Source organism: Solanum verrucosum, unplaced genomic scaffold (assembly GCF_900185275.1).
Source record: "Solanum verrucosum unplaced genomic scaffold, falcon-dt-bn FXZP01000022.1, whole genome shotgun sequence".
Taxonomy (NCBI): Eukaryota; Viridiplantae; Streptophyta; class Magnoliopsida; order Solanales; family Solanaceae; genus Solanum; species Solanum verrucosum.
Genome location: NW_026020086.1, coordinates 1362205 through 1378126, shown reverse-complemented (window position 1 = coordinate 1378126; position 15922 = coordinate 1362205). Strand labels below are relative to the sequence as shown.

General features: G+C 32.9%; 3 non-coding genes across 3 annotated transcripts; 2 read left to right on the top strand and 1 right to left on the bottom strand.

Annotated features, from left to right (window-relative positions):
* Positions 1-4347: 4347 nt before the first annotated feature.
* On the top strand, positions 4348-4543 carry LOC125824701 (U2 spliceosomal RNA). The gene has a single exon (XR_007442782.1). It is a non-coding gene; the product is annotated as a U2 spliceosomal RNA (small nuclear RNA).
* Positions 4544-4898: 355 nt separating this feature from the next.
* TRNAG-GCC (transfer RNA glycine (anticodon GCC)) lies at positions 4899-4969 on the bottom strand. The gene has a single exon. It is a non-coding gene; the product is annotated as a tRNA-Gly (tRNA).
* Positions 4970-6118: 1149 nt separating this feature from the next.
* LOC125824721 (U2 spliceosomal RNA) lies at positions 6119-6314 on the top strand. The gene has a single exon (XR_007442800.1). It is a non-coding gene; the product is annotated as a U2 spliceosomal RNA (small nuclear RNA).
* The last annotated feature ends 9608 nt before the right edge of the window (positions 6315-15922 follow it).

Below are 15922 nucleotides of genomic sequence, written 5' to 3'. Positions count from 1 at the left end.
GCAAAAGAAAAAAAAAAGTAATAAAGCTAGTGCAAAACCATTATTACCTGTCATGATTTATGACCAATAATTGAATTATTATCTGACATATATCATGGCTGTCTTTATCATTTATTATTCAGAGACAATGTCGGCAAGTTTAAAATTTTAAATTTATGAAAATATTATGCGTTTGGATATGTAATTTTATATCATAATTTGATGTTTAAGAAGTAAAATATGATAACTATTTTGAAATGGAGAGAATAGTATTCAAATTTAAAGTTTCAGAATATCATTAATAAAATTAACTTTAAAAAATATTTCTAATTTAAATTTTCTTAAGAAATATATTAAATCAACGGAGATCAAAATAAATCGAAGGAAGTATATTAATATCTCTACTCATGGAGTCATGGTACAAATGTATATGGTGTAGGTTGGTGGGAATTTAAGCCACTTAAAGTGAAGGTAAAGATAAAGTTGTTTTTACTTTATTTGACTTATTTTGATCGGTATGAAGTTTAAGAAAATAAAATAAATTTTATAGTCTTAAATTAAAAATATGTCAAATATATTAAAATATTTATTAATTTTGTAATTTTAAACATATTAAGTAAAAAATTAAAATTAAAAATAAACATAAAGACTAAAGAGAAAAATAGATCAAATAAATTAAAATTAAAAATATATATTAGAGGACACAATAAAATATAAAAGGCCAAATATATCAATAGCCCCCCTCCTTTAACTTGTGATTTTTTTTTCATAAGCATATTTTTTTTCATTCGGTGTCCAAAGTCCACATTAGAACTCTAATTAAATTCGAATCGTGCACAGTTCATTCGAGAGTGGCGCTACCTCCCAACAAAAAAAAATTCATCTCTAAAACTCGAACTCAAAATCTCTAATTAAGGGTGAATCAATCTATCACCAAACCACAACTCATGTCGGTACATAAGCTCATTTAAACTTTGCAACAACTTGCTCTCAAACACAAAGGTAAAAGATAAAAGATATTGTGGACCACCATATATATCTCCACTATTCTGAAATTTACATCTCAAATATCATTTATAATTAAGCACTATTGCAATAGACACTAAGAAGTCCAATTTTTGGGGTGTAAATAGTTTTTTTTAAAAGAAAAATAGTCTCAAATTTGAGATATCTGATTATATCAATAGTTACTCTTCACTCTAACTTTTGATCTTGTAGTTAGTGTTTGTATGCAGAACTTTCCACCATCTCAAATTCGAGATATTTGATTATAGAAATACTTACTCTTCACCCTAACTTTCGATCTTGTAGCTAGTGTTCGCATGCAGGACTTTGCACAAATAAAGCATCTCGAATTCAGAATATTTTATTATAAAAATATATATATATTCTTCACCCTAGCTTTTGATCTTGTAGCTAGTGTTGGTATACAGAACTTTGCACAAGCAATGTTGGCTTATACATAAACTAAGGTTGGGTGTATACATAAATTAAGGTTGGGTGTATAGAATATAGTTCAATTTTTGTCCAAAATTGATGTTTATTTCACGATATTTTTAATAGTGTATATTGTATACTTGCTAGGGAGCCTTTACTATAAATTTTGACTCAAATTTAAATTGACATCAGTTGACAATTAAAAACTTTAATTATATGTATATCTAGACACCTTCTAAATTTTTGCGTCACATTAGCATCGGGTGTACAATAAATATAATGGGGATAAGTTGGAGTATTTAGTTGCCAATTGAGATCAAATTAAAGTGTCTAGATGTGTATTTTTATTTTTTTATTTTTTATTTTTCACCCAATGTTCGAGCCCGCATTGGAGCTCAGAATAAATTCGGAGTGCGTATTGCAGGGCCCATTCAGGGGCGGTGCTCCCAACAGAATTTTCTGCATACTCAAGGTTCGAACTCGAGACCTCTGTTTAACTTGCTAGCTTAGACCAAATTTGAGTACCGGATTATGTATATGCTATTTAAATTAGTGAAATTATGGCCAGTCACAACTATCATTACTGTACTCCCTTTGTCCTGTATATTAGTTACCCACTCTTTTCTTTACACGTATCTTAAGTAATCATAAATTAGAATGATAGTTTGACTAATTTACCCCCTTAATAATTCGTTTTGAAACTTCACAAACTTATTTACACTTTTAAAAAGAATTAATTATAAAAATAAAATTAAAAAATGTAATTAATTCTATCTTGATTTTGTGAATTCATTAGTAACTTGGAAAAGCGAAAGCTCACCCAACCATAGGCAAAAGACAATTTGCTTTCAAGTCGGCAGAGACATGAAGAATCAGGAGATCTTTGTCGGTTCTAACTTAGATTTAATGTGGCAGAATTAGGTGATTAGAAATGAGGAGCACATCACGATCTAAGTTTGGCTAAAAAAAGCACTTACCAAACACAAAGATAAAAAATTATTTTTAATAATGTGAATAACTAATATGAAACGCGGAAGTAATAATTTGGTTGGTGGAGTCTGGAGATACTATTTTCAAGCAAACTATGTAACTTGTGGCCACTAATTTTACAGTAGGTAAAAAGAAAAAGGACACATAAAAAACAGAAGTTAATTTCTACTCCTATGTGGAAAGCATTATATATTTGAAAAAAGAAAATAAAAGAGGGGAACTAAGTATGGTCATAAATCATAATGAGTCATTGAATTTGTCTATTTGTGAAAATTATTGCACTTTTATATGTGTTACATGTCAAAAGAAAAAAGGACATCACGAGTCTGAAATTCAAAAAAGATTATGCATGTTCACAATATTCTCCGTTTGGTTGTCGTATTATTTGTTGTTATTTTTGTTCTATCTCTTTTTTAATAGAACTTTTTCTGTATTTTCTTTTCAAATTTGTTCTAAAATGTTTTATTTAAATTGAGAAACTATTAAAAACAACGTTTTTACCTTTATAAGGTAGAGGTAGAGGCGGATGGCGGATCTATCCTTTCGTAGAAAAATTATAACGTATAAATAAGTCAAATTTTAGTTTTTATAATGTTGATGGCTCTTAACAAAACTTGAAGATTCGCGTAGTGGTTAAGGTGCTGCAAATTTTTCTTAAGGTAGCATGTTTAATCCAAACTATAATTTTTTTAACACCCCTTAATAAATCTATTTTGAAATGTTTTATTTTAATCGAGAATCTATGAAATTCCTGGGTCAGGCCCATTTTTTATGCAATTATTATGTTAATGTTGTTGTAGGTTTTTGAGAGAAAAATCAAACACCACTATACGTACTTAGAAAAATCTATTGAAAAAAAAAGTAATTAGAAAATTGTAGGTTCTTGTTTTGAAATTTTGTAATATATCGAAAGTTTTCAAAAAAGCAGAGGCGGATTCAGAATTTAAATTTTATGAGTTCAATCTTTAAGGTTTATAGAATTGAACCTATTAAAAATTCAAAATTATGAGTTCAGACATATTACTTTTTACACATAAATTTATACTTTACGTCAGAACTATTACTTTGGTTCAGATAAATCCAGTGCTAGTTGATCCCACTGCAAGAAACTAACTCACTGAACCAATGAAACTGTCCACAGTCATGAACCATGAAGTATTAATATTCACAAAGCGATCATATATTGATTTCAACTTGTTTAAATAGAGACGTAATAATTGTTGTTGTAGTTATACTTGTATATGCAGTTAAAATGCCAAAGTATAAGAGAAAATGTTTAATAATTTTTTTCTCCCAAGACCTATTTGTGTCGATGAATTAGTTTGATTCAAAACTTGATCGATAATAAGTGTAAACAAAAAAAATGATTCATAAATGGACTAGTTATTAACGGAGTTGAGTACAAATTATGAGGAGTTGATATCAATTTATGCTGGATTATTTGTTATTTTAATTTCTTCTGGGTTGTGTTCCAAACATTCTTGCATTCTCAGGTTGTCTGCGGTGTTATATATCAAGAAGGCATACACAAGAAGGAGGACTTAGCCTTACCTCCGAATACAACACAAAGGATAAAACTATTATCCTTAGCAAAAAGAGGGAAGCAAAAATTAAATACATGAAAAGCGCAAAAGGTATTTAACATTTGCTATAAATATATATATGGAGAAAAATTATGTTGACTTTGCATATACAATGTAATTTTCGATCTTTAAGTTGGCAAAAGGCATACCAAGATGTTTGAAGCCTGTTTCAAGGAATATTACAAATGTAACCTATACCTACACAAAATTAAAATAAGGAGCGGATTTTTTTATATTTGTCTTCATTTTCCTTTTGCTTATTTAAATAGTTCCTCTTCTAGTCCCACATTGACTGGACAAAAGAACTCCTATTGAAAAAATAGGATACAAAATGAGTCCTAGCAACTCATTAAAAATCATACCTTTCTCGGCCTTTTGGCTAAGATCAAGTGTAGTATCTGTTCTTATCAGTTTAATATCTGATATGTGAGTCATTGACTCACACGATATTAACTCTATTTTTTTAGGGGGAAGGTTCATCACGGTAGCTTGCTATCGGGACCTTCAAGAGTCGCCTTGGTGTTGCACTACTGCCTTGGCCTGGCACACCCCACCAATTCTAGTTCTAAAAACCTTTTGTTCCATTCCAATGCACATTTGAATTAAAATTAGATTTTGAACTATATATTAGCTATAACAATCTTGAAACCAATGTTTCAACCTAGCATTTGGCACCTCTCTTTTTTCAGTAGGATGTACTGTACCCTATATATAGTCTAGTCAATTTCAGTATGATCCGATTTATAATCGAACCGAATTTAATTTCCCATTTTGTAATCTCCAACAACACATAAAAATTATAATGGAAAAACAGAGGCTCAGATGCACTATTGTGTCGTCTGTTATCAGACAAGGTGAGGACCCAAGTTCTCACTAACTGCACAATTAATCTTCACAGCACTCCGATAATGCACCAGCCGGGAATCGAATCCGGGTCTGTACCGTGGCAGGGTACTATTCTACCACTAGACCACTGGTGCTACATGATGTAAAAAAATCATTTTTTATAGTTAAGTTGCAAAGAACCACCCCTAAATTTTGATATCAATAAATTGAAAACGAAATATTAAGTGTAGTATATGTTCTTGTATTAACTCTATTTTTGAGGGGGAGGTTCACCAAGGTAGCTTGCTATCGGGATTCAGAACCTTCAAGCAACCTTTGGTGTTGCACTACTGCCTTGGCTTGGCACATCCGACTAAATTTAGTTGTAAAGCTTACTTTACATTATCACTTATCAATTTTTTGGCAACTATAAGGTCATACTCAACATTCTCAAATCTCTAGATGATCAAAAGGTTCAATTTGTGTTATTTATTAATTGACATATCTTTAAAGACTCGTGAAAAATAATTTATGTGTTTGGTCCATCACGGTAGCTTGCTATCAGGATCACAAGTGTCGCCTAGGTGTTGCACTACTGCCTTGGCTTGGCGCATCCCACCAATTCTAGTTGTAAACCTTTCTTTCAATTGTTAGTTGAAGGACTTCCTTATACATGAGTACATGACAAAGATATTAGTACTTAGGATTTTTGTGAAGTTATTATTAACCTTTAACATTTTTGGAGCAAGATCGATAATGTTATGTAGGCAACAAATTAATATTTTTATACATATATTAATTAATAACTCTAAGCTCAAGTGAATCTTCAAGCATTGAACAGTTGAATACATATTTCAAAGTTGAGTCCCTTTGACATAAGGAAAAAGTTGATCTTTTGAAGCCTCAAATTTAAAGAGGGTCAAAAAGTACTTTTAGATCATATGCATAAATCCCGTACCTTAAGTGCCTGATTCTGCCACTGACCACATCACCTCTTAAAGCTAACCTTTGTTTCTTCATAACAGAATGTTAGATTTTTAGCAAAAGTAGAGTAAAATTTGATAAAAATATTTGGGAAGCTCTCTATGAATCTCAAAGAATTAAACTAACATGACAAGAAATCAAATGTTAATTTCAGCAGAATTGTTGAAACTATTTTGCAGCCAAAAAAAATGTAAACTGTTTCATTCACTGCTTTTTGATAAAAAAAGTATAGAAGCTCTTCAAGTCCCACACTGACTAGAAAGAGAGATTTTATGCAACAGGTGACATATAAAACACCCCGGTATAACACTTAGAAAATCATACCTTTCTCGGCCTTTTGGCTAAGATCAAGTGTAGTATCTGTTCTTATCAGTTTAATATCTGATATGTGAGTCATCGACTCACACGATATTAACTCTATTTTTTGAGGGGGAAGGTTCATCACGGTAGCTTGCTATTGGGACCTTCAAGTGTCGTTTAGGCGTTGCATTACTGCCTTAGCCTGGCGCACCCCACCAATTCTAGTCCTAAAAACCTTTTGTTTTATAACAGTACACAAATTGTCCCTTCTAATATTGGGCAGTTTGATCCATAAGAGCTCCTCTCTCTATGTTCCATTCTAAGGCACATTTGAATTAAAATCAGATACAAAACTATATATTATCTATAACTAATAAAATCTTGAAACCAATGTTTCAACCTAGCATTTGGCAATTTTAGTATGACCGGATATATAATAATTTGATTCTCATCTTGTAATCTCTAACAAGATAAAAACATAATAATGAAAAAGGAGAGGCTCAGTTGCGCTATTTTGTCATCCTGATTCAGACATGGTGAAGACCGAAGTTTTCACATTTACACAATTATCGTCACAGCACTCAGATGCACCATCCGGGAATCGAACACGGGTCTGATCCGTGTCAGGGTACTATTCTACATCTAGACAAAGGTGCTTGATGTTGTAACACATTTCATCGTATGTAAGACCAAGTGTAGTATTTGCTCTTATCAGTATAATATCTTTATATTAACTTTATTTTTGAGGGGAGGTCCATCACGGTAGCTTGCTATTGAGAGTCACGACCTTCAAGAGTCACTTTGGCATTTGCCTTGGCTTGGCGCAATCCAACATTCTCAAATCTCTGAATGATTAAAAGATTCAATTTATGTAATTAATTGACAATTCTTTAAAAGAATCGTGAAAATAATTTATGTATTTCGTATTAGTTTTCAATATTGTCATAAATCATTTCTTCAGAAATTAGAGCAATGGAATCTGAGGATGAAATGGGTGTGATTGCTTCTTTAACTAGCTAGCTAAATAGAATCAACATTCATTCATCATTTTCATAAACTTATAGAAAAAATGAAAATAGTGAAAGACTCCTCTAATAGTTTATGAAGTCTCTAAATACTACGAAAGATGTCAAGACAAGACCCACGACATCTTAACAAAGCTAAAAAAGTAAATGTGGAACCCTCAGGGAAGCAATGAGGCTCACCAAAGCTAACTGGAATACGAATGGTATCAACAGAGCGCCTGTTGATGCCTGAACACCTGTATCTGCATCATAAAAAGATGCAGGTCGAATGACGTCAGTACATTGAATGTACGAGCATGTAAGGGGAAAACTGAAAGCAATAGCTAACTGAAATGACAAGGTTGGAAGGATATACTCACCTCAACTCAACTCAATATGAAAGCAACAATAAGAGATGCAATACTTAAAGCATTATACAACAGGATTTAAAACTCAATGAATGTTTAAAAATACAATAACATACTCTTTATTCTTTTTTGAGAGATTCTCTAATCGACAACCATCACTATGAGTTATGTGATGATACATCGTCTCGCCCACTCTGCCAAAACTGTTCTATACCTTTCCAGTGTATAGAACACGTCAACTAAGTGAATCTACTAAGCTACGCTTAAAAGCAATAAGGAATCATAGTATGACCCTTTACCCATGTTGGCATATATGGTTTATGAGGATTTTGAGTTGTCTGAACTCATTCCATATCGGTGCTTAATACTACTCCAATAATATATAACTCATGCTCAAATGTTTAAAACATAACTCTTTCTCAATTTGAGGTAATTACTCAAAATATCTTCTTAAAAGAGGTAAATAGTACTCTGAAACTCCTATGAACTTATAAACTCATTTAGAAATCGGTGTTTCTCTTCTTTTAAATGTAAAAGTATTACATACTTGGGAATAGTTAGTTCCCTTATACTCATTTTGAAACATGAAACTCAACTCTCCTCATCCTCATACTCATTTACTCAAGACTTAGTTCAAATCTTTAGTTAATTTCAAAAGGGTTCTCAACTTTGACTCAAAAGGACCTCTTGAGCTTTCCTCTTAACTTTACTTTAATTTAAAATGTAAATAAAGATATGTGATTAGGATATACATGATCTCTCAAGGATTAATGAAGAGTTTAAGAGTGAATATCAAGAAGAGAACATATGTACGATTTTAGGGAACACACACGGAAAAGAAAGACTGAAGGGTAAGGGACCTGGCGACCCTGATGCACTGAGTGGCACGGGGCGCCAGCCCCCAAACTACTGGCAGAAGTTTGGGGAGCATTGAGTGGCACGACGCTCCAGGCCCCAAATTACTGACCAGTAGTTTGGGCACTATGGCTGGCGCGGTGCCCCATGCCCATGCCCAGAAACCCGACGAATTTTATTATTTAAATTCAAGTTCTAACTCATCTAGAATCAATGATTTCTTCCAAACTCTCTTTGATTCATAAACCCAACACAAATTAAACGAAAACTCACTCAAAACCTATCAAGAAACATCACTCATTCACAAGATTTTCACCTCAAGAACTCAAAACCTACATTGTTAAAGATGAGGCTAAAACTCAAGAACTTCTCAAGAATCTCAATATAAACAATCTCATGGACGAATTCATGAACGAAATCACGTGATTCGCATGAGGGCGAACAAACCCAACACTATGGAAAGCTTACATACCTCGAAAGAACACTTGTTCTTGGCGAAGTCCTCCTTTCTTGAAAGAACGCTTGAAAAATCCTCTTTTCCTCTTCTTAAATCTTGCTCTAAAATCCCTAAGCGTTTTGGAATATTGAAAAGTGGTCTAATTCAGATTAGACCCTTAACTTGGGGTTGAAAAATATTTTAGGCTTAGTGGGGTAAGGAAAAGACCAAAATACTCCTTCCCTTAAACGGATGAAAAGCCTTAGCTAGAGAGGCTTCACTCAAATGGCCATAACTTTTTACTTGGAGCTCGGAATTTAGTAAACTTGGCGGCGTTGGAAATAGGACTCAAAGACCTTCGATTTGATACCTCATGAGCCACCTAAATCTTTATGTGCTAAAAGACATGGTCCTTTGAAGTTGACCCAAAACTAAAAACCGATTGAAGTTCGAGGTGTTAAACCTAACCCCGTTCTAAATAGAAAGGAAGAGTTCAGACCCACCTTTCACAAGAGTAGAAGTTGTTACTCAACACTTGTATTTTATTCCCCATTATTTCTTCTTCTTTTTTTCGCTATCTAGAAATATCATAAGAGAAGAAAGAAGTTCATGTAGGTTGGATCCTAGCGTAGATAAATGATATCCAACTTGAATGATCGAATTTTGCGTTTAGAGTTTCGTACCTAGGCACGTTCATTATATCTTCCCCACTCAACACCTCAATCCCCTACCCTTGACCATCCCAAGCACGTTTTCCTTTGTACCAAACACACCCAAAGAGTTTACTTAGATTGGCGTCCTTTGGAAACAATCTTTGTACTACAAAAAATTAATCTTTACCCTTATGAGCAAATACCAAACAAGATCATGGGCATATGAGAGATAAAATAGAACAAAACTAACCATAAGAAAACACATATCAAAGTAAAAAAAATTGGCTTGCCTGGCACACCCGCACCAATTTAATTTTAGATTTTTCCTCAGATAATTATTATTTAATTATTATTCTAATATTTAGGACTTTGAAAATTTTAAAAAGATTCAAAATATGACGAGGTAGATTTTAACTTGGAGTCTTTAAATATTACTTGGATCCTACTAATGAACGTTAGGATCATTAATTAATATCCTTATTTTAAGAGTAAAATAAAATTACATTTTTTTCACTTTAGCAAAACCCTACCTAGAGAAAAGTGGAAGCTGCAAAGACGATACAAAAAACTACTTCTTTCAAAGGTATCTCTCTAAATATTCACCTTTTACTGTCTCGATTATTTTTCCGAATACTTTTTGACGGATTATATATATTATACAACTGCCAGCTATTTTTAGTTTAAGTTGACAATTTGTTTAGGTTAAATCTTCAATTTTTAATTTCAGGGGAAAAGAGTTGTGAAACATTCAAATTAAAAGAAAACAAAAAAGATGGATGTTGATGTGGTTACGGAAATCCTCATCAGGCTACCTGTGCGGTCACTTCTACGAATCAAATGTGTTTCAAAGTTATGGGTAACATTGATTTCAGACCCTTACTTTAAGATGAAGCATCTCAATCATGCCAAGAATGACGAAAATTTTCAAAAAATCCTTGTTAACCAACGGTACCCTTATATTGAGGAATTTTCCTTGTATTGTTCTTATTTATCGTCAGTTCAACAGGTTGAGCATCTACACAAATTTGATTGTCCTTCTAACTTTAAATCATGGCATCACACGTTATATTGTTGTTACCATGGCTTGGCTCTTATAGTGTTTTACTAGTCATGGACACGTGCGCTGCACGTGTGAGCCATGTTAAGTTGTATCATTCTTGTTGCTGTCCCAATCATTGTGTGCAACCGACCTCACTGCCTAAGACTTATAATTAGTAAAATGACATCTTTTAGTAGTTATTCCTACTACAACCCATAAAATAGGATAAGAGGAGAAGTATAACCAAAGTACATGTTTGAGTTCTCTCTTTCATTTGATTTCGTGTAGTTTTTCTTGAACAATTCTATTCGGGTCCATTACGAAAGCAAAAAAAGATTACATGTTTTTAAATGTAAAAAGAAAGACAATTATTGTGATATTCAAAATCATAAAAGTTATAAGAGACATGCACAAACATCCTTAGACCACAAAGTAACATGGTGAATATAATATTAAGCCAACTATTATTAAATATTAATAATAAAGTAGAAATAAAGCAATTCACATTATATTAGAGTAGTAAAGCAATCTACTATAAAGGAAAAAAATAATTAACCATTACACTATTATCATTGCAGCAACAAAAATAACTTTCAAGTGAAAATCGTAGGCGAACTATAAAGTAATAATGAATCTATTAGATAAAAACTTACTAAATATTTCCATCAACTCGTGGAATTAAATAGAAAGAGAACACTCTTCCAGACTTGTCATTGTATTGTTGTAGTAGCTAGGATGTACTAATACAATATATATTTGTGACGTAAATGCTATTTATTTTTCTATAAGTAGTGTTCTTTTGGTCTAACAATAAAGATGCTCAAGAATATAATATTCACCAAGCATAAACTAATTCTTCTTTTTTAATTTTAAAACCGAGCAACTACAACAAACAATAGTATAAATATCACATTAATTGAAGCAAGTTAATCCAAGGTGGAGAAATGTTTCCAATTTTGGTGTTGCCGACAGGAAGAAACCTGTTAAAAGTAGTAGAACATGAAGAGATAATAAACGTAATTTCAAATAGAAGTAAATCAATAAAAATGTAACAAATTATTATAACAGAAGTATTGCAAACGTATCGACCTCAAAACGGAAGAGTCCTTGGTGGACAATCTATTGGCATATAACAGAAGTATTGCAAACGTATCGACCTCAAAACGGAAGAGTCCTTGGTGGACAGTCTATTGGCATATTATGGCAATAGCTTTATTTTGTAACAGCTTAACTGGACGCGAATGCTATATTTTCTACTACAGCATATATCAACAGCAGTATAGCTAATGGTAGTTTATTTAATTAGAGATTTGGAGATTATGTATTTCTTAATGTAAGGTATAGATTTGTTGTGTTAAAATAATATCTTCTTCGAATTCTGTATGTTTCTATTTTCTGGACAGAATTATGGGTTACTGAGAATGCCTGAAGGCTAATTTCCCTATATAGTTTAATTGTTCTGTTAATAAAGGAGTCTTTGTTGCTGATTTTCACTCAAACTCAGGTTGACAATTAAATTTCCGAGCAAGCTAAATGTTTGGGAGGTATAGGATTTTTTCCAATTGCTTCAGCAGCTGGAATCATTGTAAAACTTTCCTAATGTAAGGTATAGAATTGTTGTGCTAAAATAATCTGATCATTTTCTTCTTGAAATAGGATTTTTTCTAGACTCGAAGAGAACATGCCATGTATATAATGACTTGCTCTTTCTGACTCTCTTAGGAATTTTGGTGTCCCTTGACTTTATCCCACCTCATTGCTCACTACGCTACACCTTTGGAAGAGCCTCTAAGAAACAATTGATAAATGCAATCAATATTTTAATTGAGTGCTCTTTCTTACTCTGTTAGGAATTTTGGTGTCTCTTGACTTTATCCCACTTCATCGATCACTACGCTACACCTTTGGACGAGCCTCTAAGTAACTCTGCTATGTCTGTTCATTCCATTGCTATATTACCTCTGTTATTGCATAATTTTAGTTATAAAGCTATACCAATTTTTTTTTTTGCGTCCTCTATCCTAAATTGGACGATTAACTTTGATTGGGCACGATCAACACAAAGACATGACCTGAAGTCTTAACTGTTCCAAATGGTTACAACTAACTCATTGATGAATTTGAATTTTTAGCGTATGAAGTGTTTTAATGTCTATTTTCCAGTAATATGATATTCAAAAAGTACCATTTTTTTTTTATCAGTAAGGTGCTTATGGACAACAATAGTTAGGAAACTAATCAATTTAGTCAGTAGAAAATAAGTAAGTTTTTCATGTTTGAGTTTAGATGATACACTTTGCTAAACGTATCCAAACAATATTTTGTTTTGTGTGAATTTTGTACGACCTTGTAAAGTTCCATCTTTGTTCAAAAAAATAGCTACTGATCATATGTACAAGAGAGTTTGGAAAGAAGATCCTTCTTCAACTCTCTCTCTCTCCAAGCAAAAGTGTGAGAAAAGAAACAAATGAAAACTGTAGAAATTCTAGTGGTGAGCATGAGGTAGGACCTCTGTTATAGTCCTTAATCAGAACTTATCAAGTTCTGATTAACAACTGTTTGACTTAGAAAAAGTAAAGGAAAAAAAGACAGCAAAGCGGTCATATAAGACTGTCTAAAAGCTATCAAGTAAAATTGATCGCAATGTGCGAGGAAACTATGGGTGTAAATATATTTTCGATTAGCATCAAAATAGAGCAGAAGCAAAGCGTCAAGGTTAGGAAGGTAGATTAACCTTAAGAAAACACCTTCGCCTTTTGTCCCCTACAGCAAAGTAAAACACCTGCAGTGTTTAAAAATCACAACACAACATTTAAGAGAAGTTAATGATTTAAAGTAAAAAAAAGAACAGTCGAGAAGATTAAAAGGAACTGAAGACTGCATAAACTCCAATATATGTTTTCCATTGCGGGTTGTTCATATCATCCTGGATAAAACTTTCTACGATAGGACGTGTCACGGCCGGGATAAAACTCAGTTTGGTTACCTATTATCGGCTATCTTATTTGTTAGTGCACGTTACATGGACCAATAACATATATCAAATGTCAATTCAGAGCCCATAAATATGTTGTTTTTACATTGCATGCGAATCCATTTATGACGGTCCTTGATAAAATATATCTACTCAAAGAACTATGCAAGAGAGATTATTTAAGAATTAATGCAATGGAACAATTCTGGATGAAGTTGATTACTAAATTTCACCACGGCCAATGAGTAAATTATTGCCAGAAATTGTTTAGAGTAAAGTGGCATGGGTAATTGCTCGATTAATTTGTTCAAAAGAACACTCTGTTGGCTGCTTTGTCACGGTCAAGTTAAGGTGGTTATGTCATAGTTAGTTGGACTTTTAACTAAAGATAATTTCTTAGTCTCCGGTTGCCATTGCATTGAATTGGTTACTCTAGGAGAATGATAATTTTTGCCTGGCAGAAACTAAAAGCTATCAAGTAAAAGTGATCGTAATGTGCGAGGAAACTAAGGGTGTACATATATTTTCAATTAGCAGCAAAACAGAGCAAAAGCAAAGCGTCAAGGTCAGGAAAGTAGATTAACCTTAAGAAAGCGGCCTCGCCTATTGTCCCTCACAACAAAGTAAAACACCTGCAGTGTTTAAAAACCACAAAACAACATTTAACAGAAATGAATGATTAAAATTTTAAAAAAAACAGTCGAGAAGATAAAAAGGAACTAAAGACTGCATAAACTCCAATATATGTTTTCCATCACTGGTTGTTCATATCATCCCAGATAAAATCTCTACTTGAGCACTATGCATACTTTGACTGAAACGACAAAACAACAACAGTACACAGATACTGACACAACATAGAAGATTTCGCGGCATTATTGCCCAAGAAACTATTGATGATGTGCGAGCATGGGATGGCTCAGCATGGTGATGGAAAACAATACATGGAACTGGACCAGTCTAAGGGTTATCATCCTTACGATCAGAATGTGCACTGGACTCTTTGATTGTCGTGCCCTTCGTTCATGATCACAGTTCTGTTGACATTTGGCCGTAACTATTATGCAACAAAAACAGAGTAGGAACAACATTTACCTGTAATGATGTATGAGATACAAAGCTTTAATGGACAATAACATGTTGTTGGAGACATTTATACAGATGAGTGAAGTATTTGAAAAGTTTTGGAAGAACGGATAATTTATGTAATGGAACTTGAGTGTTGCAGAAGGGAAGGTTGAGCAGCAACTATACGACTGTTACAGCGATCGTAAGGGACGTGGAACAGGAGGTATATGTTTCTGAAAATTAAATTAGGGCTGGCAGCAAATTAAATTTATTATAAATTTACTTTATAATAAATTAATATTTTAAATAAATTAATATTTAAGTAATACTGCAGGGTTAAAATGGTAAATCAACTTTGGGGTTAGGAGGTTCATGCTTATAATAATATATATATATATATGATAACTATAAAGTAGACTATGTACCTTTGCTATGGAACCCCTCCACAAGAGAATCAATAGTCCTTCCCCCTCCAAAAAAAATTCAGAGGGATTATTGTACTTGGGGATTGGGATATGACTCAACTACTGATGACTATAAGATCCTTAAGATTGATGAAAAATCATGCAGTGAAATTCTCGCGTTGAAAAGTGGTTCCTGGAGATTAATGGATATACATCCTATTCATGACGTTCACCCTATGCTTACGTCTACCGACTCTTTGGTATTTGTCCATGGAGCATTTCATTGGCTTATTCATTCCTTAAGGAAATATTTTGTGATGTCATTTGGATGGGGTGTTTCAGTATTGGGAGGAATGCTTTGTGCTTATTCTCATTATGTGTCTCGTATAGAGAACGTTTTTAAGTTTTGGGTAATGAAAGACTATGTCAATAAGTCTTGGACTGAATTGTTTACTATACAAGGTACCAATCTTCAATCAGCCATACCGAAATATATGTTTTCGGATGGAGAAGTGCTACTGTGTTGCGGACATTTGGGTCGTTGTTGTTATGTATTTAGGACATCCAAAGGACCGTTTGGAGTCTGGCCTCAATCTAATGTCATTCTGAAAGGATTCGTTTACACAGAAAGTTTGATCTTTCCAAATTTAATTAGTTAGGAGTATTTGCCTATGTATGATCACGTCATTTTTCTTTTTAAGGTAATAATATTGTTACAACCTCATTTGTGTTAGTATTCTTTTGCTCGTAAATATCGAATGAGACTCATCTTATGTACTAGAACAACATAATACAAATAGAAAACGAAGAAAGAAAAAAGTCAGTTAAGACCAAGCGAACGCTGAGTTCAGAAGATGGATAGCATAACCGATAAAACAGAGAGGAACAGAGTATTTGATCCTTATATTATTGCAATAATATTATTACATCCTTTTGACAAAAAAAAAAAAAACTATATATCTCATTCTCAAATTAATTGGGGTTACATGAACCTTCAATATCAATTTTCGCTCTATTTCCACA